A 25,823-nucleotide genomic window follows, 5' to 3' on the forward strand; every position below is an offset into this window, starting at 1 on the left:
CCATGTGGTGGATTTAACCTCCTGCTCCCCCGATTCAGGGCTGGTCGCAGGCGACGCGTGTTTTCATTCGACACCATCTAAAACCGTCCCGATATTTAGGCTCTATTCATTCATTCATTCATTCAATCGTATTTATTGAGCGCTTACTGTGTGCAGGGCACTGTACTAAGCGCTAAAGGGCCGGCAGGCCTGCGCCGGGTCACTGGGGGAGAGTCGGGGGGTTGAATGGTCCGTGCTGGATTCTTGGGGGAGAGGCAGGGAAATCCCGGCTCCGCCACCTGCCAGCTGTGTGACTTTGGGCAAGTCACTTTGCTTCTCTGGGCCTCAGTTACCTCATCTGGAAAATGGGGATTAAGACTGTGAGCCCCACGTGGGACAACCTGATCACCTTGTAACCTCCCCAGCGCTTAGAACAGTGCTTTGCACATAGTAAGCGCTTATTAAATGCCATTATTATTATTATTATGATTATGTGGGGTGGTCCGCACTGGGTCACTGGGCGAAGACTGAGAGGGGGTGACAGACTGATGGGCACAGAGCACTGTCATGGGCATCACTGCCTTTAGATCACTGCCTTTAATTATGGTATTTGTTACATGCTGACTATGTACTAAGCACATTAGACATTTTGGAGCTGATAATGCAGTAGAAGATGCCATCCCTCTAGGCTGTAAGCTTAGTTTTTTTACAATATTCGTCAAACACTCACTATATGCCAGGCACTGAACTAAGCGCTGGGGTAGATACAAGCCTATCAGGTTGGATCAGTCCCTGTCCCTCGTGGTGCTGACAGTCAATCAATCAATCAATCAATCAATCGTATTTATTGAGCGCTTACTGTGTGCAGAGCACTGTACTAAGCACTTGGGAAGTACAACTCGGCAACACATAGAGACAGTCCCTACCCAACAGCGGGCTCACAGTCTAGAAGACTCACAGTCTTAATCCCCATTTTACAGATAAGGTAACTGAGGTACATCATCACCGTCATCAATTGTATTTATTGAGCGCTTACTGTGTGCAGAGCACTGTACTAAGCGCTTGGGAAGTCCAAGTTGGCAACATATAGAGACAGTCCCTACCCAACAGTCGGCTCACAGTCTAAAAGGGGGAGACAGAGGACAAAACCAAACATACTAACAAAATAAAATAACTAGAATAGATAAGTACAAGTAAAATAAATAAATAAATATAGTAACAAATATGCACAAACATATATACATATATACAGGTGTTGTGGGGAAGGGAAGGAGGTAAGATGGGGGGGATGGAGAGGTACAGAGAAGTGAAGTGAGGAGTAAAGTGAAGGAGGAGGACCTGCAGCAACAACGATATAATAGTAATAATGGTATTTGTTAAGCGCTTACTATGTGTCAGGCACTGTACTAAGCGCTGGGGTGGATAAAAGCAAATCGGGTTGGACACAGTCCCTGTCCCACTTGGGGTTCCCAGTCTCACTTCACAGAGAAGTGAAGTGAGGAGTAAAGTGAAGGAGGAGGACCTGCAGCAACGACGATATGATAGTAATAATGGTATTTGTTAAGTGCTTACTATGTGTCAGGCACTGTACTAAGCGCTGGGGTGGATACAAGCAAATCGGGTTGGACACAGTCCCTGTCCCACTTGGGGTTCCCAGTCTCAATCCCCATTTTACAAATGAGGTACCTGAGGCCCAGAGAAGGGGAAGTGACTTGCCCAAGATCACACAGCAGACAAGTGGCGGAGCCGGGATTAGAATCCAGAACACTCGGACGCCCGGCCTCTATCCACTACTCCATGCTGTTTCCAAATATCTCAACCCCCGGTATCAATTTCCAGAGTCAGCGGTCCAGACCGCAGCTCCTCAGGACCCCTCCGCTCCCTCAATCGTATTTATTTATTTATTCAATAATTATGGTCATCATCAATCGTATTTATTGAGCGCTTACTGCGTGCAGAGCACTGTACTAAGCGCTTGGGAAGTACAATTTGGCAACATATAGAGACAGTCCCTACCCAACAGTGGGCTCACAGTCTAAAAGTCCTGGTTAAGCACTTCCTCTGTGCCAAGCGATGCTGGGGAAGAGCCCTGGGGCTCACAGTCCAAGAGGGACGGGGGAGCAGCCTTCTCAGCCCCATTTTACACAGGAAGAAACTGAGGCCCAGAGGGGTGAAGGGACAGGCCCAAGGTCACACGGCAGGCCAGTGGCGGAGCCGGGATTAGAACCCGGGACCCACCTCTCCCCTCCCTGTCCACCTTCCTCTCCCAATCAGTCTCTCCTCCTGCCCTCCCATTCGCCCGACTACCGATCAGGGCCGGAGCCGTCTCTGAGCCGATCAGCGGGCTCGGTGGCGATGACCCAGGAGATCATCATCATCAATCGTATTTATTGAGCGCTCACTGTGTGCAGAGCACTGTACTAAGCGCTTGGGAAGTACAAGTTGGCAACACATAGAGACAGTCCCTACCCAACATTGGGCTCACAGTCTAAAAGGAGATGATTCCTATCTTCTGATCAGCTTGGTCTGAAGCAGCGTGGCTCAGTGGAAAGAGCCCGGGCTTTGCAGTCAGAGGTCATGGGTTCAAATCCCGACCCCGCCAATTGTCAGCTGTGTGACTTCAGCCAAGTCACTTCACTTCTGTGCGCCTCAGTTGCCTCATCTGTAAAACGGGGATTGACTTTTAGACTGTGAGCCCACTGTTGGGTAGGGACTGTCTCTATATGTTGCCGACTTGTACTTCCCAGGTGCTTAGTACAGTGCTCTGCACACAGTAAGTGCCCAATAAATACAATTGATTGATTGATTGATTGACTGTGAGCCCCCTGTGGGACAACCTGATCACCTTGTAACCTCCCCAGTGCTTAGAACAGCGCTTTGCACATAGTAAGCGCTTAATAAATGCCATTATTATTATTATCTAGAGGCGAGCATGCGCATGCCCGCATTCACATACACACTCACACCCCTCTATGCCACAACAGTGCTGAACTCCTGTCGGCGTTGTGGGGCTTAATTAATACCTGGTGCTGAGGCGGTTGGAGACCTGGGAGAGCCGGTAATTATTGTTATTTATGGTTTTGTCAGTGTCACCCGTGTTCTCGAGGCAAAGCGTAAAAAGCGGCAAGATTTCTGCCCTCGGGTGCCTCCAAGATAGACAGGGAGAAGCAGCGCGAGCCAGTTATGTATTTAGAGCCATTCCTCAGTGCCTAAGTACATATGGATTTTCAATTGCGCATGCAAATATTTATTCAGCTATTTCATCCCGGCACGTTGGTGCTACTACCTGTGGTACCTGAGAAGCAGCATCGCCTGGTGGAGATAGAGCCCGGGTCTGAGGGTCAGGAGACCCGGGTTCTAATCCTGCTCCGCCACTTGCCCGCTGTGTATGTTATTTCACTTCCCCGGGCCTGGGTTTCCTCACCTGTAAAATGTAGATTTAAATATGTGGGGGTTAAGACTGTGAGCTCCGTGTGGGACAGGGATGTGTCCGACCTGACTGTTATCTATCCCAGTGCTTAGTTCAGTGCATTATAGGTGTTCAATAATACCACCGATTGATTGGCTTTTACTGAGCATTGATTGATATCCATTAGATTGTAAGCTCCCAAAGGACTCCTCTTCATCTTCCATCTTTCTCTGGTATTCATCCAAGAGTCTTCATCTTTCTCTGCACACAGTAAGCGCTCAATAAATACGATTGATTGATTCTCTGGTATTTATTGAGCACCTAAGTGTTGTAGGGCACATGGCCCTGGACACTGACATTAGGACACACGATCCCTGCCCCCCTAGGTGCTTCCAGTCGAAAGGAGACAGACACAAAAATTGTTTTTAAATAGTGGAGCCGGAGGAAGAAGGCCAGAGAGAACAGCTGGAAGTACAGATATACAAAGGCAAGTCACATCTGTGCTCTGGGCCTCGGTTTCATTCATTCATTCATTCATTCATTACTGTGTGCAGAGCACTGTACTAAGCGCTTGGGAAGTACAAGTTGGCAACATATAGAGACAGTCCCTACCCAACAACCGGGAGCCCCACGTGGGACAGGGACTTTGTTGGATTGTGTTGCCAATTTGTACTTTCCAAGCGCTTACTACAGTGCTCTGCACATAGTAAGCGCTCAATAAATACGAATGATGATGATGATGACTGTGGCCTACTTGATTATCTTGCGTCCATCCCAGCGCTTGGCACAGTGCTTAACAAGTGCCACAGTTGTTATTGCTGTCATCATCACCCCTGTGGCCTTCCGTCCTCCCGCTCCTCCAGTTTCCAAGCACAGCCTTAGTGCCCTGATCAATTAATCAGTGATTGGTATTCATTGAGCGCTTACTTAGGGCTCTGGGCTGAGCTTTTGGGAGAGTGCTGTACAACAGTGTTGATAGACACTTTCCCTGCCCACAAGGAGCTTACTGTCTATCAATCAATCAGTTGTATTTATTGAGTGCCTACTGAGTGCAGAGCACTGTACTAATCGCTTCGAAGAGTATAATACACAGAGCTGGTAATAATATATTACCTGTATATATGTATAGACTGTGAGCCCACTGTTGGGTAGGGACTGTCTCTATATGTTGCCAATTTGTACTTCCCAAGCGCTTAGTACAGTGCTGTGCACATAGTAAGCGCTCAATAAATATGATTGATGATGATGTATATATGTTTGTACATATTTATTACTCTATTTATTTATTTATCTTGTACATATCTATTCTATTTATTTTGTTAGTATGTTTGGTTTTGTTCTCTGTCTCCCCCTTCTAGACTGTGAGCCCGCTGCTGGGTAGGGACTGTCTCTATGTGTTGCCGACTTGTACTTCCCAAGCGCTTTCTACAGTGCTCTGCACACAGTAAGCGCTCAATAAATACTACTGATTGATTAATAATAATAATAACAATGGCATTTATTAAGCGCTTACTATGTGCAAAGCACTGTTCTAAGCGCCGGGGAGTTTACAAGGTGATCAGGTTGTCCCGCGTGGGGCTCACAGTCTTAATCCCCACTTTACAGATGAGGGAACTGAGGCCCAGAGAAGTTAAGTGACTTGCCCAAAGTCACACAGCTGACAAGCAGGGACTGTCTCTATATGTTGCCAACTTGTACTTCCCAAGCGCTTAGTTCAGTGCCCTGCACACAGTAAGCACTCAATGAATACGATTGAAAGTGGCAGAGCCGGAATTTGAACCCATGACCTCTGACTCCAAAGCCCGGGCTCTTTCCACGAGCCATGCTGCTTCCCAGGAATGGTAACAATAATAATAATAATAATAATAATAATAGCATTTATTAAGCACTTACTATGTGCAAAGCACTGTTCTAAGCACTGGGGGGATACACAGTAATCAGGTTGTCCCACATGGGGCTCACAGTCTTCATCCCCATTGTACAGATGAGGGAACTGAGGCCCAGAGAAGTGAAGTGACTTGCCCAAAGTCACACAGCTGACAAGTGGCGGAGCCGGGATTTGAACCCATGACCTCTGACTCCAAAGTCCGTAGACACGTTCCTGGCCCACAAGGAGCTTGCAGTCTAGAGGGTGTTTTGTAACCCCGGGGAAAAGAGAGACCCCTTCTTCCACCCCCAAAACCCAGCAGGATCCGGTTTCTTCCAGGTTTTGCAGGCTATAGGGTAAACCATTGATTTGCTGGTAAGCTATCAGGCTGTCCCATTATAGGTGATCCAACTGGGAGGTGTGTGTTTGCTCCCAATTAACACAACCCGTTAGGATTTGAAAACCATGTATTTCATTAACTTTTAGAAAGGTGCATCTCCAGCAAAAACACCTTTGGATCCACAATCCCCGACTCCAGGTTTCTTTTTTAAACGGCAATAAATAGCACCATCATGTTATTTTCTGAGTAAGCATGCCTGGAGTCCAGAGTCATAGTAGCTGGGGCAGGGCGCTGTACTACACACTTGTTTTGTCTTATGCCGTCGAGTCGTCTCTGACCCACAGTGACTCCCCGGGCATCTCTCTCCCAGAACGCTCCACCTCCATCTGCAATCATGGATTCATAGAATATGGAATTCCGTATTGTGTATGCCGCTCCCAACAGACTGAGCCCCTTCCTTCCTCTCCCCCTCGTCCTCCTCTCCATCCCCCCATCTTACCTCCTTCCCTTCCCCACAGCACCTGTTTATATGTATATATGTGTGTACATATTTGTTACTCTATTTATTTATTTATTTATTTTACTTGTACATATCTATTCTATTTATTTTATTTTGTTAGTATGTTTGGTTTTGTTCTCTGTCTCCCTCTTTTAGACTGTGAGCCCACTGTTGGGTAGGGACTGTCTCTATATGTTGCCAACTTGTACTTCCCAAGCGCTTAGTACAGAGCTCTGCACATAGTAAGCGCTCAATAAATACGATTTATGATGATGATGATGATGATGATGATGATGAGGTGCTCGGGAAATACCAACGCTTGTTCAGTGTATTCTGAGCACTGGCTTGATAACCATTAGATTATAATCCCCTTGAGGCCAGGGATCATGTCTCCTACTTCTATAACACTCTCCCAAGCTGTATGGTGCTCTGCCCTCGTAGGTGCTCAGTAATAATAAAAAAAAATAAAATAATGATGGCATTTATTAAGCACTTACTATGTGCAAAGCACTGTTCTAAGCGCTGGAAAAAGGGGGCTCATCCGGGATATCATTGACCAATTGGTTTTTACTGAGCACTGATGTCTGTCTCCCCCCTCTCTAGGCTGTAAGCCTGTTGTGAGCAGGGATTGTCTCTCTGTATTGCTGCACTGTACTTTCCAAGCACTTAGTACGGTGCTCTGCACACAGTAATAATAATTATTATTATTATTATTATGGTATTAAGTGCTTACTATGTGCCAAGCACTCTTCTAAGCACCGGGGAGGTTACAAGGTGATCAGGTTGTCCCACGGGGGGCTCACAGTCTTCATCCCCATTTTACAGATGAGGTCACTGAGGCCCAGGGAAGTGAAGTGACTTGCCCAAAGTCAGCTGAAGAGTGGCGGGGATGGGATTTGAACCCATGACCTGACTCCAAAGCCCGGGCTCTTTCCACTGAGCCACGCTGCTTCTCTCCCTGCCTCCCTCCCTCCCCCTTCTAGACTGTGAGCCCGCTGCTGGGTAGGGACCGTCTCTATATGTTGCCGACTTGTACTTCCCAAGCGCTTACTACAGTGTTCTGCACACAGTAAGCGCCCAATAAATACGATTGAATGAATGAATGAATGAATGAATGCCTCTCCCGGGGAAATTGTGAGAACCAAAAGAGATCAGGAATGCCATGGCGCTTTCAGAAAGAGGAGTGCACTACAAATTCCAGGGCTTACAAGGATCTGTTTCTCCTGGCATCTAGGTTACAAAAAAACCAGCCGGCGTCTTTGCGTTTTTACTCTTTCCCAAACTGCTGCCAGATGAAAACAGGAGGGAACCCCACGCTTTGTGTCCCCTCCTGGACGCTGGCTTGGTCAAAAGAGATGGTGGGTCTGCTTCAAGGATCACCGCAGTTAATGTAGCTTCTGTCCTCCGCCAGCCGCCCTGTTTACCAGCACAGCGCGCTCCTCTTCTGACCTCATTTGCTGATGGCATAATCTGTCTTACAACCCTCCATAAATACTGTACATCAATAACCTTCCTTCCTCTCAAGGCTGTTTTCCCTGAACCGTAGGCAAGTGAATTGCTTATTTATTGTGATTTTGTCAGCAGCGCCAGGAAGAGTTGATCTGCTTGCCTTCGGGGCCCAGAGGGACTTCTAGGGAGGGAAGGGCGTGTATGTATGTGAAGGTGTGCGGAGAGAATAATCATCAATCGTATTTATTGAGCGCTTACTGTGTGCAGAGCACTGTACTAAGAATAATAATGGCATTTATTAAGCGCTTACTTTGTGCAAAGCATTGTTCTAAGTGCTGGGGAGTTTACACGGTGATCGGGTTGTCCCACGTGGGGCTCACAGTCTTAATCCCCATTTTACAGATGAGGGAACTGAGGCGCAGAGAAGTTAAGTGACCTGCCCAAAGTCACACAGCTGACAAGTGGTGGAGGCAGGATTTGAACCCATGACCTCTGACTCCAAAGCCCGTGCTCTTTCCACTGAGCCACGCTGCTTCCCCAATAATAATAATATTATAAGTATAATATTATATAATAATAATAATAATAATAATGATGGCATTTGTTAAGCGCTTACTATGTGCAAAGCACTGTTCTAAGCGCTGGGGTGGATACAAGGTGATCAGGTTGTCCCACGTGGGGCTCACCGTCTTCATCCCCATGGTGTATGTGTGTGTAGTGTATGATGTGGTTAGGAGTGGATGTGTATATGTCTGATAATTCTATGTATCTATTTTGATGCTATTGACGCCTGTCTCTACTTAATAATAATGTTGGTATTTGTTAAGCGCTTACTATGTGCCAAGCACTGTTCTAAGCGCTGGGGGAGATACAAGGTAATCAGTTTGTCCCACGTGGGGCTCACCGTCTTAATCCCCATTTTACAGGTGAGGGAACTGAGGCCCAGAGAAGTGAAGTGACTTGCCCAAAGTCACACAGCTGACAAGCAGCGGAGCCGGGATTTGAACCCCTGACCTCTGACTCCAAAGCCCGGGCTCTTTCCACTGAGCCATGCTGCTTCCCTACTTGTTTTGTTTTGTTGTCGGTCTCCCCCCTCTAGACTGTGAGCCCGTTGGTGGGTAGGGATTGTCTCTATCTGTTGCCGAATTGTACTTTCCAAGCGCTTAGTACAGTGCTCTGCACGCAGTAAGTGCTCAATAAATACGACTGAAGGAATGAATGGATGAGACAGCTCTCCCCCAGGAGGCGCGTTAATTGTTGCTTTCTAAAACGTTGGCACTTCCGTTTTTACAACAGGAGGGTTGGGTTTTTTTTTTTCCTGGGTGCAGTTACAGCTTTTAAAAGCTTAATTAGAGCAATAAAAAAATACCCGCTTCGCTTTTATATATATATATATATATATATATATAACAAATGAAAGCTGAAAGCCAGCTGTGGGTGAATTGCTGTGGGCAAATGGCTCCCAATCTCCTGTTCCATTATCCAGGGCTCGGAGGCACGCTTGGAAATTAGTGCTGACATGTGTGAATGGGCAGAGGAGGAGGAGATGTGGGGTTGACAGGGCCAGTGCTTGGGTTGGGGCAGGGAGGTGGTGACCCCCTCCCAGTGCCCCCCCGACTCCTGGTCATAATAATAATAATAATGGCATTTATTAAGCGCTTACTATGTGCAAAGCACTGTTCTAAGCGCTGGAGAGGTTACAAGGTGATCCAGTTGTCCCACGGGGGGTTCACAGTCTTAATCCCCATTTTACAGATGAGGGAACTTGAGGCCCGGAGAAGTGAAGTGGCTTGCCCAAAGTCACCCAGCTGACAAGTGGCAGAGCCAGGATTTGAACCCGTGGCCTCTGACTCCAAAGCCCGGGCTCTTTCCACTGAGCCACGCTGCTTCTCTGATCATCCCTAGCTGTTGTGTTCAGGAATGATGCCCAAGGGACTGGGGAGAAGGGAGTTGGGGGAAATGGGTAGAGGCGGGGGGGCCCCTTTCCTCATCTCCCACTCCTTTCACTCCCTTTGCTCTTCCCCACTTCCCAGCCCCACAGCACTTTTGTCCATATCTGTCATTTTATTTATTTGTATTGATGCCTGTCTCCCCCGCCCCCCCCCGCCCCCGACTCCAAGCTCATCGTGGGCAGGGAATGTGTCTGTTTACTGTGGCATTGTCCTCTCCCAGGTGCTCAGTACAGCGCTCTGCTCACAGCCCTCAATAAATACGATTGAAAGAATGAACGACGGGGCACCTGCAGGAGGGGGATTGGCATCTTTTCTTGAAGAAGATTATCTTCAAGAAAATCTATTTATTTATTTATTTTACTTGTACATATCTATTCTATTTATTTTATTTTGTTAGTGCGTTTGGTTTTGTTCTCTGTCTCCCCCTTTTAGACTGTGAGCCCACTGTTGGGTAGGGACTGTCTCTAGATGTTGCCAACTTGGACTTCCCAAGCGCTTAGTACAGTGCTCTGCACACAGTAAGCGCTCAATAAATATGATTGATTGATTGATTGATTGATTGATTGATTGAAGGATTTCCAAACGCTTTTCCCCACCACCCAGAGTGAAACCAGGCACTCAGTTCCCAAGCCCCGTCTCTTCCTAGCTGAATCTCCCCACTCCCGCATGACATGATGCCAACCCACCCGTGCCCATCAGTCCTTTGCCAAGACGCTCCCGTCAAGGACTGGGGGTCCGTGAGTTATTTTCAGGCCTTCGGGGCAGAGAATTGACGCCGCCTCTCCGGCCCCCAAGGGTCGTTTCTACGTCAAGCCGGAGGAGGCGGGGGGGGAGGGAATGCTTCCACGAGCCCCCAAAATGCCCCCTGATGCCCTGATGTATATATGTATATGTGCTTGTACATATTTATTACTCTATTTTATTTGTACATAGCTATTCTATTTATTTTATTTTGTTAGTATGTTTGGTTTTGTTCTCTGTCTCCCCCTTTTAGACTGTGAGCCCACCGTTGGGTAGGGACTGTCTCTATATGTTGCCAATTTGTACTTCCCAAGCGCTTAATACAGTGCTCTGGACATAGTAAGCGCTCAATAAATACGATTGATGATGATGATCCCACAAGCCGCCCCGTCCCCAGCAGGCCCACCCGGCGGAGGCTCTCTAGGCTGGCATGCTCTGGGCCCAGCAGTGAAGAAGTGGTGGTGCTGCTTGGCAGGTTGATAAGGAGCTTAATCTAACCCCATCTGGAGGCGGCCAAAACCTGCCTTATCCTTTCTTTGCAGGGCCAAGCTGCGCGCCAGGGCCTTGCCTCCGACAGAAAGATTAAACCGGCGGAAGAAAAATCCCCCACTCCCCGGGGGAACCCGATTCGGTTCCCGTTTCTGTGCCGCTATCCGCGAGTGACGTCTATCATCATCATCAATCGTATTTATTGAGCGCTTACCGTGTGCAGAGCACTGTACTAAGCGCTTGGGAAGTCCAAATTGGCAACATGTAGAGACAGTCCCTACCCAACAGTGGGCTCGCAGTCTAAAAGTCAGACCATTCGTCAGTGGCATTTATGGAGCGTTGACTGTGTGCAGAGCACTTTACTGAGCCTTGGGAAGGTACAATAAAGTTGGGAGGCGTGCTCCCTGCCCTCAGTAGTGGGGGAGACAGACATCAAAATGAATTGTACTTATTTATTACTCTATTTATTTATTTTACCTGTACATATCTATTCTATTTATTTTATTTTGTTAGTATGTTTGGTTTTGTTCTCTGTCTCCCCCTTTTAGACTGTGAGCCCACTGTTGGGTAGGGACCGTCTCTCTATGTTGCCAACTTGGACTTCCCAAGCGCTTAGTACAGTGCTCTGCACACAGTAAGCGCTCAGTAAATACGATTGATTGATTGATTGATTGATTACTGTTAGGATAAGCAGCGGAGGGTAAGGATATGGATGTAAGGGCTGTAGGGCTGAGCACTGTACTAAGCGCTCGGGAGAGAACAATACAACAGAGTTGATAGAGCATTGAGAAACGCACGCTCCACAGAGAGAATTTGACAAATGTCCAAGAGGTTGAGAGAAGGAACACAGATACGAAGGTAAAATGAGCTGCGACTCCAGGTAAAGGGCAGTTAGTTCACCCTCAGCCTCAATCAATCAATCAGTCAGTCATATTTATTGAGTGCTTCCTATGTTCAGGGCATCGTACTAAGCGCTCGGGGGAGTACAGCACAACAATATAACAGGCACATTTCCTTGCCTACAAGCTTACGGTCTAGAGGGGGAAACAGACATTAATATGAAAGAGTAAATTATGGCTATGTACGAAAGCGCTGTGAAACTGGGTGACGCAGAAGGGAGTGGGACAAGAGGAAATGAGGGCTTAGGGAAGGCCTCTTGGAGGAGATGTGCCATTAATAATAATAATAATAATGGTATTTATTAAGTGCTTACTACTGTTCTAAGTGCTGGGGAGGTTACAAAGTGATCCAGTTGTCCCACGGGGGGCTCACAGTCTAAATCCCCATTGTACAGATGAGGGAACTGAGGCCCAGAGAAGTGAGGTGACCTGCCCAAAATCACACAGCTGACAATTGGCAGAGCCGGGATTTGAACCCATGACCTCTGACTCCAAAGCCCGGGCTCTTACCACTGAGCCCCGCTGCTTCGCATAAGGCTTTGAAGGGAGAGTGATCTTCTGTCGGCTTCGAAGAGGGAGGGTTTTCCAGGCCAGTGGCAGGACGTGGGTGAGAGTTCGGCAGCAGCGTGATGGACGAGATGGAGAGAAGTGAGTAGGCTGCTGTTAGAGGAGCGAAGTGGACAGGCTGGGTTGTAGTAGGAGAGTGGTGGGGTGAGGTAGAAGGGGGCGAGGGGATTGAGTGCTTTAAATCAATCAATCGTATTTATTGAGCGCTTACTGTGTGCAGAGCACTGTACTAAGCGCTTGGGAAGTACAAAAGCTGATGGTAAGGAGTTTGATGCGGAGGTGTATCTTAAAGCGGCGGGGGAAACATGGACTGAACATTTTTGTAGAAAAAGGATCCAGGCAGCAGAGTGAAGAATGGTCTGGGGTGGGAAGAGACAGCACTTATGACCATATCTGAAATTTCTTTCAGTGTCTGTCTGCCCTTCTAGACTTCAAGCTCCCTGTGGACAGGGAACATATAATAATAATAATGATGGCATTTGTTAAGCGCTTACTATGTGCAAAGCACTGTTCTAAGTGCTGGAGAGGATACAAGGTGATCAGGTTGTCCCATGTGGGACAGTCGTAATCCCCAGTTTTTTACAGATGAGGTAACTGAGGCCCAGAGAAGTGAAGTGACTTTTTTTTTTTGATGGCATTTGTTAAGCGCTTACTATGTGCAAAGCACTGTTCTAAGCGCTGGAGGGGATACAAGGTGATCAGGTTGTCCCATGGGGGACAGTCTTAATCCCCGTTTTTTTACAGATGAGGTAACTGAGGCCCAGAGAAGTGAAGTGATTTTTTTTTTGATGGCATTTGTTAAGCGCTTACTATGTGCAAAGCACTGTTCTAAGCGCTGTGGGGGGGGGGGGATACAAGGTGATCAGGTTGTCCCGCGTGGGGCTCACAGTCATCATCCCCATTTTACAGATGAGGTAACTGAGGCTCCGAGAAGTGAAGTGACTTGCCCCCAAGTCACCCTGCTGACAAGTGGCGGGGCTGGGATTCGAACCCATGACCTCTGACTCCCAAGCCTGGGCTCTTCCCACTGTCTAGACTGTGAACCCACTGTTGTTGGGTAGGGACCGTCTCTATATGTTGCCAACTTGTACTTCCCAAGCGCTTAGTACAGTGCTCTGCACACAGTAAACGCTCAATAAATACGATTGATTGATTGATTGATTGATTCCCACTGAGCCACGCTGTTTCTCTACCCAGTCTGCTATATAGTACTCTTCCAAGTACTTGTAAAGTGCTCCGCACACGGCAAGCGCTCAATAAATACCATGGATTGACTGATTGTACCCATTCCCAGAACGGGAACTCAGGGACCACACGATAGGGGCCCCTCCGGCCAGCAGGGGGCGCCACAGACCAGGGAGAAGACTCCTCCTCATCATCAATCGTATTTATTGAGCGCTTACTGTGTGCTGAGCACTGTACTAAGCGCTTGGGAAGTACAAGTTGGCAACATAGAGAGACAGTCCCTACCCAACAGTGGGCTCACAGTCTAAATGACTGTGGAAGAGGCCCGGAGAAGGCCATCAAGGAGCCCAAGTTCCAGAACAAAACCCTTAACTTTGGGCCGAAACCTAATTCGGGCCTTGGCTTAGGACAATTTTTCCATCTGGCAGGGAGCGTCTGGGAAGAGCGAGGGGCTGGGAGCCGGGAGAGCCCACTGTTGGGTAGGGACTGTCTCTATATGTTGCCAACTTGTACCTCCCAAGCGCTTAGTACAGTGCTGTGCACACAGTAAGCACTCAATAAATACAATTGAATGAAGGAATGAAGAGACCCAGGTTATCGTCCCAGCTCTGCCACACGCCTCCTGTGTGACCTTGGATGAGTCACTTACCCTCTCTGAGCATCAGTCAGCTGGGAACTGGGGAGAACAATGCTTGCTCAGAGAAGCAGCGTAGCTCAGTGGAAAGAGCCCGGGCTTTGGAGTCAGGGGTCATGGGTTCGAATCCCGACTCCACCACTTGTCAGCTGGGTGACTTTGGGCAAGTCACTTCACTTCTCTGGGCCTCAGTGACCTCATCTGTAAAATGGGGATGAAGACTGTGAGCCCCACGTGGGACAACCTGATCACCTTGTAACCTCCCCAGCGCTTAGAACAGTGCTTTGCACATAGTAAGCGCTTAATAAATGCCATCATTATTATTATTATTATCTGTAAAATGGGGGTTAAGACTGTGAGCCCCAAGTGGGACAACCTGATAACGTTGTATTCCCCCCCAGCACTTAGAACAGTGCTCGCATATAGTAACAAATACCATTTTAAAAATTAGTGAAGCATTCCTAAAATACAGGAAGGGGCAGATCTTCACACGCTTAGAACAGTACTTCACACATAGTAAGCGCTTAACAAATGCCACTATTATTATTATTATTATTATTGTTATTATTGTTATTATTATTGCCCCTCCTGACTTCAGAGGGATGTGGTGAAGATAAGAGAGGAGATGGGACTGGGCTTTCAAGTTCTTTCACCAACCAATGGTATTTATTGAGTGCTTTCTGTGCTTTCTGTATTAAACCCTTGCGAAAGTATAGTAAAATTCACTATTAATCAATCAATCGTATTGAGCGCTTACTGTGTGCAGAGCACTGTACTAAGCGCTTGGGAAGTACAAGTTGGCAACATATAGAGACAGTCCCTACCCAACAGTGGGCTCACAGTCGAAAAGGGGGAGACGGAGAACAAAACCAAACATACTAACAAAGTAAAATAAATAGAATAGATATGTACAAGTAAAATAAATAAATAAATAGAGTAATAAATATGTACAAACACATATACTAGTGTCCAGTGCAACACCCTGCATTCATTCATTCATTCAATCGTATTTAATGAGCGCTTACTGTGTGCAGAGCACCGTACTAAGCACTTGGGAAGTCCGAGTTGGCAACATCTAGAGACGGTCCCTCCCAACAGCGGGCTCACAGTCTAGAAGCGGGAGACAGACAGCAAAACAAAACATGTGGACAGGTGTCAAGTCATCAGAATAAAGAGAAGGAAAGCTAGATGCACATCATTAACAAAATAAATAGAATAGTAAATAGAATATCCCCCCGCCCCCACCCCGGGGCTTAGAACAGTGCTTGGCACATAGTAAGAACTTCCCAGATGCCATAATTATTTATTAATGATTACTATTATTTTGGATGGCCGCCCGAGTCAGGCTAACGCCATTTGTACCTCCCGCCCGAGGGGCCCGGAAGCCGATGTAAGCACCCAGGACGGCATTCTGCACACAGTAGGTGCCCAGAATAGTACTCTGCAAATGGTAAGCATTTAGTAAGCATCCAGAAATGCTCTGGGCATGTTACTCCACTCCTCAAAAATCTCCAGTGGCTACCAATCAATCTGCGCATCAGGCAGAAACTCCTCACCCTGGGCTTCAAGGCTGTCCATCCCCTGGCCCCCTCCTACCTCACCTCCCTTCTGTCCTTCTCCAGCCCAGCCCGCACCCTCCGCTCCTCCGCCGCTAATCTCCTCACCGTCCCTCGTTCTCGCCTGTCCCGCCATCGACCCCCGGCCCACGTCATCCCCCGGGCCTGGAATGCCCTCCCTCTGCCCATCTGCCAAGCTAGCTTTCTTCCTCCCTTCAAGGCCCTAGTGAGAGCTCACCTCCTCCAGGAGGCCTTCCCACACTGAGCCCCTTCCTTCCTCTCCCCCTCGTCCCCCTCTCCATCCCCCCCATCTTACCTCCTTCCCTTCCCCACAGCACCTGCATATATGTATATATGTTTGTACATATTTGTTACTCTATTTTACTTGTACATATCTATTCTATTTATTTTATTTTGTTACTATATTTGGTTTTGTTCTCTGTCTCCCCCTTTTAGACTGTGAGCCCACTGTTGGGTAGGGACTGTCTCTATATGTTGCCAACTTGTACTTCCCAAGCGCTTAGTACAGTGCTCTGCACACAGTAAACGCTCAATAAATACGATTGATGATGATGATGATGATAGTAAATACTATCACTCTGGGCTAATAGAAACCGTGGCTTTCGCTCTGTCCCTTCCTCAGCCCTGCTCCTGGCCAGGCCTTGACCAAAGTCATGTCCTCCTGTGAGCATCGCTAGGAGCCATGCTAAGCCAGGCACGTGTCGGTGAGCCGTGGGCCCCACTTGTCCCAGACAACTTCTGTGCCCTGCCAATCTGAGTGTCCCTCAGTGTCCCTCGGTCCCCAGACTCCTTCCGGGTGGAGAACCCTGTACTAAACTAAGCGCTTAGTACAGTGCTCCGCAATCAATCAATCAATCAATCGTATTTATTGAGCGCTTACTATGTGCAGAGCACTGTACTAAGCGCTTGGGAAGTACAAATTGGCAACACATAGAGACAGTCCCTACCCAACAGTGGGCTCACAGTCTAAAAAAAATTTTATCTCCACCTGTCTAGATAACTTATTCTAAACACTGCTACGTATTTACAGGTTTTATAAACTCTTATACCCAAGTGGGGATTAGAACCCAGGCCTCCAGCCTTTCAAGGCTGTTACCTTCACCTCTAGGCCACCACAGGCCTCACACCACCACAGGCCTCAGCGCTCAATAAATACGATTGATTGATTGATTGAGAACCCGTGTGGAGGAGTTGATTCTACTGCTAGTGGCTTGCGCGGTGCCTCTTCCGATGTCTTTCCCTGCCGGTCGCTTCTGCGGGGGCCTGGAGTGCAACAATTCAGTAGGCGGATGGGGCGAAACACAGAGTGACACGCTTCTCGGCTTGGGTGCCATGCTGGCCTTCTCCAGGCCGAGCCGAGGAAGAAATTGGGGCTCCCGACTCCCCGAGCTGGGGGCTCCTTCTGCTGGAGCAGGGGCAGAGCTGAGGCAGCCGCAGGGCGAGGGGAGATGGCAGGGCTGAGGGGTGGGGGGGAGCAGAGGGGGGAATATAATAATAATAATAATAATGGCATTTGTTAAGCACTTATTATGTGCGAAGCACTGTTCTAAGCATGAGCCCACTGTTGGGTAGGGACTGTCTCTATATGTTGCCAATTTGTACTTCCCAAGCGCTTAGTACAGTGCTGTGCACACAGTAAGCGCTCAATAAATACGACTGATGATTGATGATGATCAGGTTGTCCCACGTGGGGCTCACAGTCTTCATCCCCATTTTACAGATGAGGTAACCGAGGCTCAGAGAAGTTAAGTGACTTGCCCAAGGTCACCCAGCAGACATGTGGCGGAGCCGGGATTGGAACCCATGACCCCTGACTCCCAAGCCCAGGCTCTTTCCACTGAGCCGCGCCGCTTTTGTCAGGGCCGAGGTGCTGCAGGTCAGCCGGCGGATCTTTTTTGGAACCGACTTCCTTAAGAACCACCTTGTCCACAGTAGGACATTTTCCTCGTTCCGAGCGCCAGGCCTCTTGCGGTTGATCTTCTTCAGATCCTGCCAAGAGGAAAATAAAGGGCTCAGCCTCAGGTGACCCCCGGTGCTGGTGGGAAGGCCGACTTTCGGAGAAAGGCGCGCCTCTCTGAGAACATAGCCCGGGCATGCTAGACCTTTGTCGGCCAGCTCCTAGGCTGAGCTTGGGTCCGGGTCCCCGAGAAGCCGGCCAGCCTCCCCAGTTCATCATCATCAATCGTATTTATTGAGCGCTTACTATGTGCAGAGCACTGTACTAAGCGCTTGGGAAGTACAAATTGGCAACATAGAGAGACAGTCCCTACCCAACAGTGGGCTCACAGTCTAAAAGCCCCACCCGGACGGCCCCAAATCCCCATTTCTCACTTCCGACCAGGCGGACCAGTCGCCAAAACCTGGCCGTTCACGGTTCCGTCGAGAAATTCCTAATTTAATCGTTCGAGTGTCGGCGGGTGTTGGAACGTGCCAAGAACACTGGGCTTTCTGGGCGGAAACGAAGGCCCGCTTAGGGAGATAACCTGGAAACTGGCCGTCGCAGCGGGTGAAATTATTCACCTGTTGTAAATCTCTCCATCTGTGGCAAGGGAAACCCGGGGCAAAGGCCCTGCTGGGAAATAATGGAGTAGTTTCCTCTTTAAAAAAAAAAAAAAAGAATTTAATCAGTCTTGGGTGTGTTGTGTGTGTATGTGGTGTCACCTTTGTTCCCTGCCTGTGTTGGGTCCCCCGCGTGTGTGTGTGTGCAAGTCTCATCTAAGTTGACAGTTCTATCATGGGTTATTAGAAGGAAAACCTATAATGGAGAGGGGAGAGTCAGCGGTGTTGGACAGTCTTCCAGGTCACTGGGGGAGAGTCAGGGATGTTAGGTGGGCCACGCTGCGTCACTGGGGGAGAGTCAGGGATGGAGGGGGATGAGCCGGGTGCGGCAGCAGCAACAGCCGAGGGACCTTGGGGCCCAGCACCCAAATGGCGAGTCTTGTAGATGAAAATACCGAGCCCTGGGGAAAATCTCCAAACCTTCATAGTGCTGTGTAAGACCCTCAGCTTCCCCTCCTTTTGAGAAACAATTGTTTCCCTCACCCCGAGGCTGCTGGATCACGCAGGGAGAATTGAGAATGGAGAGGGGAGAGTTAGGGGGTTTGGTCGGTCTGTGCCGGGTCATTGGGAGAGAGTCAGGAAAGGAGGGGGAAAGTCACAGGTGTGCTCTGCACACAGTAAGCGCTCAATAAATACGATTGATTGATTGGAGGGTCCATTCCTGGTCACCAGGGGAGAGTCAGGATGTTGAGGAAAAGTCAGGGGTGGCAGGTGATCCTTTCTAACCAGGACGGCGGTTGTCCAAGATGATGTCCAGCACATATTCCCCACTATATGTTGCCAACTTGTACTTCCCAAGCACTTAGTACAGTGCTCTGCACACAGTAAGTGCTCAATAAATACGATTGATTGATTGATTGATATCCTTGTGTTGGTATCAGAGTCAGCACCCATGGCCCGGTGAGCATATGGGCCTGTCCCACTACAGAGTAGCTTGTGGTGCCGGGTTCTAATAAAATCGGAAATGGTAGAAGGAAAACCAGCTGGAGGAGAGGAAGCGTGACCGGAAACCCAGCTGATGCCCTCCTCTGGGGCAGGGGGAGGGAGGGGAGCGTGGGCCAAGACCTCGCAGGGAATCCGTGCCGGCCTTGCCAGAGGGAGGCCCGGGGGTCCGACCACTGTCTGACACAAACGCAGTGGGCGATATGAGAGTCCCAGCACTGCCCGACCTGCCGTGTGACCTCGGGTCAGTTCCCTAATGGGTAAAATGGGGATCAGATCCCCGCCCTCCGGACAGCCCTCTCAGATGGTCTGTTCCACATGGGACAGGAGCTGGTTCCACCCTATAATAATAATAATAATGGCGTTTATTAAGCACTTACTATGTGCAAAGCACTGTTCTAAGCGCTGGGGAGGTTACAAGGTGATCAGGTTGTCCCACGGGGGGCTCACAGTCTTCATCCTCATTTTACAGATGAAGGAACTGAGGCCCAGAGAAGTTAAGTGACTTGCCCAAGGTCACACAGCTGACAAGTGGCGGAGCCGGGATTTGAACCCACGACCTCTGACTCCAAAGCCCGGGCTCTTTCCACTGAGCCACGCTGCTTCCCTAGTGCTCAGCATTAGCGCTTGGCCCAAAACGAATGTTAGGTCAGCAGTGTTGCTCTGGTTCTGAGACAGTAAGCCCATTGCAGGCAGGGAATGTGTTTGCTAACTCTGCTGTATTGTAGTAATAATAATAATAATAATAATAATAGCATTTATTAAGCACTTACTATGTGCAAAGCACTGTTCTAAGCGCTGGGGAGGTTACAAGGTGATCAGGTTGTCCCACGTGGGGCTCACAGTCTAAATCCCCATTTTATAGATGAGGGAACTGAAACACAGAGAAGTGAAGTGACTTGCCCAAAATCACACAGCTGAGAAGTGGTGGAGCCGGGATTCGAACCCCTGACCTCTGATTCCAAAGCCCGGGCTCTTTCCACTGAGCCATGCTGCTTCCCCAAGTGTACTCTCCCAAGTGCTTAGTACAGAGCTCTGCACACAGTAATCATTCAATAAATACCATCGATTGAAGGCAGTCGGGGGAATATAAATGGTTTGGGGAGATGGGACCAACCAGGGGATTCAGCAGATATCCACTTGTCATTATAACAATTTTATTCACCCCTCCCTCAGCCCTACAGCACTTAGGTCCATGGCTGGAATTTATTTATTTATATTAATGTCTGTCTCCCCCCTAGACCGTGAGCTCATTGTGGACAGGGAACATGTCTACCAACTCTGGTTATATTGCACTCTTCCCAAGCGCTTAATACAGTGCACTTTTGTGCAACAAATACATTTGATTGAGTGACGTGTAAAATAGAGAGTCAGTACCCAGTCTCCCTCTGACTTAGACTGGATGCCCCAGCTGAGACCTAATTGTCGTGTATGTATCTTGATGCTCAGTACACTGCTTAGCACCTAACAAGCACTTAGTAAATACCACAAATAATTTGGGTATTAAGCACCTACTAGGTGACAAGCACTAGACCGAGTGCTGGGGGTAGAAACACGCCAATCAGGTCAGGTACATTATTATCATCAATCGTATTTATTGAGCGCTTACTATGTGCAGAGCACATAGTGCTCTATATTATTGATTATTCTATATTATTGATTATTCTTTTACAAGTGGGGCAACTGAGGCGCGGTGACCAGCGGGGCTACCCCCAGCAGCTTCCCTTGATTTCCATATCGTCATTAATTGCATTGCCGCTTTGAACACACACTTCTTTTTAAATTCAAGCTGTCTCCCAGGCTCACACGTTGAAATAGTCGGCGGCTCACAAGGCGGGTGACCAAAGGAAGCTTTAAAGTAGCAGAACCTCCAGCTTTAACGCTGTGCTCGGCGCGACAAGGTCCCTGACGTGTGTGTTTGTGTGTGTGTGTGTGTGTGTGTTTGTGAGAGAGAGAGGCAGTGAGAGACAGAGAGAGACTTTGAAGAGTGCCCAGCACAGGGCAGAGACTCAGGAAACACCACCGATGGATGACAGATGGCCAGACGAAGCAGTGTGGGAGTGTCCGTGAATCCACTTCCTCCCTGTCGGCTCCCGCCTAAACTGGATTCCTTCAGATGCTAAGCTGCCTCTGGCAATTAAGCACCTAAAATCCTCCGCCTTAATTGAGTTGCGCCCGGCTCCCCCCCTTCACATTTTGAACGTGATGCGCAGGGAAGATTCATGCGCTTTTCTAATAATAATTATAATGACGATGGCATTTGTCAAGCGCTTGCTATGTGCAAAGCACTCTTCAGCCCCAGTTGACAGAAGAAGACTTCTGACCACTCAGCCCTTAAACAAGTGTCTGAAACCGTGGCCGTCTAACACCTGTACTTCCCAAGCGCTTAGTCCAGTGCTCTGCACACAGTAAGCGCTCAATAAATACGGTTTCTAGACTGTGAGGCCACTGTTGGGTAGGCACCACCTCTATACATTGCCGACCTGTATTTCCCAAGCGCTTAGTCCAGTGCTCTGCACACAGTAAGCGCTCAATAAATACGGTTTCTAGACTGTGAGCCCACTGTTGGGTAGGGACCGTCTCTATATGTTGCCAACTTGGACTTCCCAAGTGCTTAGTACAGTGCTCTGCACACAGTAAGCGCTCAATAAATACGATTGATTGACTGACTGACTGCAGGTTTAATTTTTGATTGGGGAGAAAAAGACGTCTCCTAAGTCAGTCAGTTGTATTAATTTAGCACTTACTGTTTGCAGAGCACTGTAGTAAGTGCTTGGGAGAGTAAAGAAGCAGCGTGGCTCAGAGGAAAGAACACGGGCTTTGGAGTCAGAAGTCATGGGTTCGAATTCTGGCTCCGCCAATTGTCAGCTGTGTGACTTTGGGCAAGTCACTTCACTTCTCTGGGCCTCTGTTACCTCATCTGTAAAGCGGGGATGAAGACTGAGAACCCCCCGTGGGACAACCTGATCACCTTGTAACCTCCCCAGCGCTCAGAGAAGCAGCGTGGCTCAGTGGAAAGAGCCCTGGCTTTGGAGTCAGAGGTCATGGGTTCAAGCCCCGGCTCTGCCGCTTGTCAGCTGTGTGACTATGGGCAAGTCACTTCACTTCTCTGGGCCTCAGTTACCTCATCTGGAAAATAGGGGTGAAGACTGTGAGCCCCCTGTGGGACAACCTGATCACCTTGTAACCTCCCCAGCGCTTAGAACAGTGCTTTGCACATAGTAAGTGCCTAATAAATGCCATTATTATTATTATAACAGTGTTTTGAACATAGTAAGTGCTTAATAAATGCCATCATTACTATTACAATATAACAGACATATTCCCTGCCCACAGTGAGCTCACAGTCTACAGGGCAGCTAGTCCCCTCAGTGCCACAGGAGTCCCCGGGCCACATGGCCTCCCTATGCGGAGCTTTGGCCTGTGGGCAGCAGCGGGGAGGGGGCAGAATCCACAGTGCCCAGGGGCAGGGGTGCAGAGCTTCCCGCTGCTCACGGTTTGGTAGGTTTGGCGTGGCCAAGCACAAAAACGTAGATACCATGAGTCCAACCCACCCCAGTCAGCCCCTCTGTGCTAAACAATGCCCCATTCAGCCCCACTGCCCACATGCCTCAAAACTTTGATTTGGATGGGGTGCCATCATCATCAATCGTATTTATTGAGCGCTTACTGTGTGCAGAGCACTGTACTAAGCGCTTGGGAAGTACAAATTGGCAACATATAGAGACAGTCCCTACCCAACAGTGAGCTCACAGTCTAAAAGACTGTGCCAGGCACTGGAATTCCACCCTCCATATGAGGCTGGGAGATCTCCCTCCACGGGGCATTCCAGGGCGGAACAGGGCCCTACCGGGTGATGCTTCTTCTAGTTCCAGGATTCAGGGATCCTTTCAGCTCCTGGCCTGAAATTAACAACCACAGAGAGGTACACAGACACAAACACACACACACGGACACAGCCCTTCCAGACCCCGCAGCAGTCAATAAGTATGATTGATCGATTGGGAGATGAGTGAAAGACAGCCAGCGTCTGCAGGTGGTGGTTTACTCACTCATTCCCATCGTGTATCTCCAAGGACCAGCCTCCCTGCCAGTTGCAAGCCCACCTCCCTCAGTTTCCCCCAGTTTGTGGCAGATGACGTGAGGGGTGCTGTAGCCTAGACGGGTTCTGTGCCGGGAGGATAAAAACAACATGACGGGAGAAGAATGGAGCTGTGATCGCCCCGGCGAAACCCGGGATAGGAAAAGTTATCAGCGTAAAGCTCTTATTGGAACCTCTCCCAAGAAGGGATTTGAAAACTCCCGCATGGCTCAAAGAAAAAGTTGAGGATTATTTTGAAGACGTTTCCTTGAACAAGGTAGATTTGTGTGCCCAGGGTAGACTGGGCACTCCCAGCCACACTCCTTCATGCACACAAGGACGAACGTTGGGTGGCAGAGGGAACGATGTAACGGGTCGCTATGATCCCTACCCATTAGGCTAGGACGTTGTCGTGATCTGCTCAAGTCCTGGGATCACCCAACTCCCCCGGCTCTCCCCTCTCTAACCCTGACTCTCTTCCAGTGACCCCCTCATGGACCGTCCGACTTCCCTGACTTTCCCCCCGGTATAGCGTATCCAACAGCCCTGACTGTCTCTTCTCCATCCCTGACTCTCCCCAGCGATCCCGCACGGACCACCAATCCCCCTGACTCTTCCCTCTCCCACCCCTCAGCCTCCCCCAGTGACCCAGACCCTGAGTTAACAAATCCAGCAGTGACGACCTCCTGCACCTCTTCCTACCCAATCCCAGCACTTGGGTCTGTTTGGGTATTTTGATTGAACATTTCATTTCTTTAGTTCGATTCCACTGTTTGTAAATAACTTTATGCCCAGCTGCATCATGAGAGGGGGAGCTTCTTGTAGGTACGGAGCATGGAATACATCTCTTGCTTAAGCAAGAGCACATTAAGTGCTCAATATAGCGAGTTTTTTCGGGGGGTTATGGTATTTTTTTAGCGCTTACTATTCTAAGTGCCGCGGTAGATACAAGCTAATCAGGTAAGACATGGTCCCTGTCCCACAGGAGGCTCACAGTCTTAATCCGCATTTGACAGACGAGGGAACTGAGGGACAGAGAAGTGAAGTGACTTGCCCCAAGTCACCCAGCAGAGAAGCGGCGGAGCCGCGATTAAAACCCAAGTCCTTCTGGCTCCCAGGCCTGTGCTCTATCCACTAGGCTACACTGCTTCTGACCGAATGTCCCGGTAAGAGGGATGGGGCGGATCCTGAAGACCCCCAGCGGGGGGATATGCTGGGGCCTGGAGCCAAATTGGGGTGGACGGTCGGTTTTATCCGGAAGAGAGGAATCCACTCACGGCTAAGCCGGGGCCCATTCCAGCGGTCAGGACGGCCACTTTCCTCAGTTGGGCCCCTCAGTTTGGCTCCTCTGGCACATAAATGGCATAAATTAGGCACTCAGTACAGCGCTCTGCACACAATAGATGCTCAGCCCAGAGCTCTGCGCACGGAAAGGCGCTTAGCTCTGTGGATAATAATGTCGATGGTGATCTTCCCGCCTCCCTGTCACCATGGGTGTGCCTATTTGAGAACGGTTTCCATGGCTCCATGGGATCACCATAGCTACCACAACTCATGAATTTCCCTTCAAGATTAGTTGATTTCACTGATTCTAACTGTTGGGAGGGGCCGCCCCGACACCGAATGAGCACGAGCCGCAGGAAAGGCGGGCGCAGAGCGGCAGGGAGAGGCAGCAAGCTGGAGTTTGATCTCCCTTAGGTGTCTTCACCCAGGAGAACCCAGCAGGGGACAGTCCCAGGGAGCCCCAGGGAGCAGCCGGCTCCCAAGGTGTGGTGTTGGATGTGGTCCCGTGTGTCCGTGCTGGATCACTGGCGGGAAGTCAGGGGTGTTAGAGGGGAGAGTCCCAGGGGTTGGATGGTCTGTGCTGGGCCACTTGGGGAGAGCCAGGGTTGGAGGAGTAGAGTCAGGAATGGAGAGGGGAGAGACAGAGGAGTTGGACTGTCCATGCTGGGTCACTAGGGGAAGAGTAGGAGATGGAGACGGGAAGAGCCAAGGGAGTCGGATGGCTCGTGCAGGGTCACTGGGGGAAGAGTTGGGGATGGGGAGAGTTGGCGGCGGGGGAAGGCAGATGGCCCATGCTGGGTCACTCAGGAGGAGTCAGGGATGGGGAGAGGAGAGTCAGGGGTGTTGGATGGTCTGTGCTGGGCCACTGGGGGAGAGCCAGGGGGGTTGGATGACAGGCCACCTGGCAGGGAGAAATCGAGGCTACTTGTTCCACAGCAGCGTCCCAGGCCCACTCGGGCGGGGTGGAGATGATTCCTCAGGCCCCACCGGCTCTGGTGCGGGCCGCCCGGGCCCCTCTCAGCCCCCGGGTCACTTTCAGCTTCTCGGTCCTTTCCGTGGCCTGTGGGCATGATCGTGTGGTTTTTGGGAACATCCTTTATGTTCCCAAAGATGACACTCACGCACGAACTTACACATACAGAGTCCAGAGTACCGAACTGGATGCTTAGCGTCCCCATCACTTCTAGACTGTAAGCTCATTGTGGGCAGGGAAGGTGTCTGTTCTACTGTTCCATTGTACACTCCCAAGCACTTAATACAGTGTTAAGTGCTTAGTAAATAGTCGACTGACCCCTGACCGACTGATTTTAACCCCGCTGGTCTGTGCCCCAGCCACAGCCCGGCCCTCCCCCTGACAGTCCAAGAAACCA

General features: G+C 49.4%; 1 protein-coding gene across 1 annotated transcript in view; it reads left to right on the forward strand.

The window, feature by feature from the left end:
• Positions 1 to 25,823, forward strand: part of TENM4 (teneurin transmembrane protein 4) — a 391,883-nt gene that overhangs the window by 278,855 nt on the left and 87,205 nt on the right. The gene's annotated exons all lie outside the window — the stretch shown is intronic.

The sequence above is a fragment of the Tachyglossus aculeatus genome, chromosome 20 (assembly GCF_015852505.1).
Source record: "Tachyglossus aculeatus isolate mTacAcu1 chromosome 20, mTacAcu1.pri, whole genome shotgun sequence".
Taxonomy (NCBI): Eukaryota; Metazoa; Chordata; class Mammalia; order Monotremata; family Tachyglossidae; genus Tachyglossus; species Tachyglossus aculeatus.